We start from the raw sequence: 2,994 nt of genomic DNA on the forward strand, positions 1-2,994 counted from the left end.
TTAGAGCAATGTAGAGGAATTATTTCTATGTGCTCACAAGAGAAATCTCAACCTGTTTACATAGGTAGATGACAATGTCTGGAGAGTAAAGGTCAAGACCAGCAACAACTATAAAGTTAATTGTATTGATTAAGAAAATAATGACTGTCATTTAATCTTGTGTAATCAGGAAAATAATGACTTCATTTAATGCCAAGTGATGGCTCATCAGCTCCAACGACATATCAAGTGAGAATACAACCATTGACACCAAAGTCATAGCTCACACTGAACTCATCGGCTCAAACCACATGTAAAGATGTGAATCACATATGCAAATAAGTTGACATACGTACAGTGTATGACTAAGAAGCTATACGTATAATTAAACATGCACATAACACATAGTGTTAAACTAGCATATCCTGATGCCAATGCAGAAGCGACTATGAGTTTTGCAAGCAACCTAAGGTTTAGATGAAATTATCTTAAAAATTGATGAATTAATTCTTGAAATGTATCGTTGTTGGAATTTAAATGAATATTAACAAAATGGTAACGTCATCATCGATATAAATACTATATCAATGAAAGAATACAAGTCGTTCACTATTAATCTAAACATTACAAGTTGGTCGCATAATTATTTCGCCTACTGCAATAAAGACAAGAGCATTTCACATTGATTATATGTAATTATGTCATCAATTTCAATATAGATCATATGTAGTATAGTAACCATTTGCAACATGTCTAAGAAAAATATGTGATGTTCACATATAATTATGTCACCAATTCCAAGTTGTTACATATAGCTATGATCATCATAACTTTTTCTTCAACACATTATTAATACTACTCATTAATTATCATTATTTTAGATTATTATAGTGTTATTTCACTAATTTCATTGTGATAACTCACTTATTGTTTAGTAACAAATTTAAGTTTTATAATAGAAAATTAGTTCACTTCTTATTAAAAAAAAAAGTCTTTTTTGGTTGCAAAAGTAAATGTTAGGTTGTAGATTCTAATAACATGTAACTGACTTATTAGTAGAGTATGCAAGTGTAGTAACATAGCTCTTTTGAGGACCCCATTCTCCTGTCCCAAAGCACCTTATTAACTAGTTTCAACTATTATCAGTTTCCAATTCTTGAGAAGGCCAAAAGGTATTGATAGGATTTGATGGGTAATGGCCTCTTTGTGGTAAAGACATGAGACAGACAAAGCGGTACAAGATAGTCATGAAGGCATAATCAGCAGTGAATGTATTTCTGTTGTTGGTCTATGCATAACCGTTACCCATTTATTTTACTTTTAATGAATGTCTTCTGCTAATAGTAGTTCAATGGTCTATGCATAGACGTTGTCTTTTTTATAGTAAAAGTTAAAAATGCAAGTGTTTATCTTCAACCTCAAGCTCAATCAAAATGATCATCTTTTACCTCAAGCTCAAATCAAATTTTATGCAAAACCACCTTTAATCTTTTCCAAATTCTTTTGAGACTCCTCAAAATATCCCCAATAACACCCACTTTGAAATAAATCACTCCTTCATAAAACCAATTTTTCAAGTTTGAAGCTCAAGCTTCAACGATGGCTATCATCAAGCTCAAATCTGAAATTTAATCCAAACCACCTTTAGTCTTCTCGAAACTCTTTAAAATTTGAGATTTAAACTCATCAAAAGATCCCCATAAAATCCAACAACACTCATTTGAAATGAATCACTCTTTCGACAACTCATTTTTTCAAGCTTGAAGCTGCTGTACTCCACCAATGGTACATCAATGGAGTATATTTCGGATGTAGGAGGAAAAATGTGGGAATGAATTGAGAGGGGAATATAATTTTTTTGTTTTGTTTTTTACAAGGTAAAATATATATTTTTAGATTTATTTTATTATTTCTTACTTTGGATCAAAAGTGTATTCTTTTAAAACTTGGAGGCCGGTTTGAATGCTTGGAACAGTTATAATTTTATTTTTTATTGTTTTTAAATCATTGGACAAAAATGTATTTTTTTAAAACTTGAGAGTTTGTTTTGACGCTCAGTTAACTTGTCTCCACTTAATTAGCACTAATCCTAAAAGGGTCCTGACACCTAATAATTAAAAGGCTGAAGTGGTGAAAACACTCCTAAACTTGACACGTTTTCGTACTTTAGTCCTTGAACTATTGACCCTCTTAAAAACACCCCTAATCTTGGCCAACTCAATTTAAATTCACCCCCATGTTAGGACACCTCAGCAACGTGAATCCACGCGCTGTCCACTTGGCATTTTCTTGCTGTGGCATGTGGCAATATGGGGTGAATTTAAATTCAGTTTGCCAGTATTTTTGAATGTGATAATAATTTAGGGACTAAAATAATAATTCGTGACAAATTTAAGGATGTTTTCATTACTTCGACCTAATTAAAACTTTGGGTCGAAATTCCTACAAGAAAAAAAGAAAAAAAAAGCCTTGCTGGGCCACATTCCGTCACCGCACTTAGTCTACTTTACCAAAACTTGTAAACAAAAGCTAGAAATGAAGAGGAAAATCATAGATACTTACCGGGGGCTTTTAATTATTGGTGACAAATAAGTTTTAAAATTGAGTTGAAATAACTCTAGTTTTTTTAATTGAGTAGGGGTGATAATTTTTGGATTAGTGATTAGGGAGTTTTGACTCACCCCAAAGTTATATTTAACACTTTGACCCCAAACTTTATTTTTTACACTTTGCTCTCAAGTTATATTTTTAACACTTTAACCCCAAGCTTTATTTTTTACACTTTTTCCCCCAAGTTTTATTTTTAACACTTTGACCCAACCCATATAAACCCTACGAGCCAAAAACGCGCTGTAATTTTCACAGTTCGCGCCGTTTCCACCATTTTTGGCTCTTCTTTTTGCTTCGTTTCTTCTTCTTATTAACCTCGCTTCTTCTTCTTCTTCTTCTTCTTCTTCTTCTTCTTCTTCTTCTTCTTCTTCTTCTTCTTCTTCTTCATTATCATCATCTATTTAA

The sequence above is a fragment of the Lycium ferocissimum genome, chromosome 7, assembly GCF_029784015.1.
Source record: "Lycium ferocissimum isolate CSIRO_LF1 chromosome 7, AGI_CSIRO_Lferr_CH_V1, whole genome shotgun sequence".
In the NCBI taxonomy this organism is placed as follows: Eukaryota; Viridiplantae; Streptophyta; class Magnoliopsida; order Solanales; family Solanaceae; genus Lycium; species Lycium ferocissimum.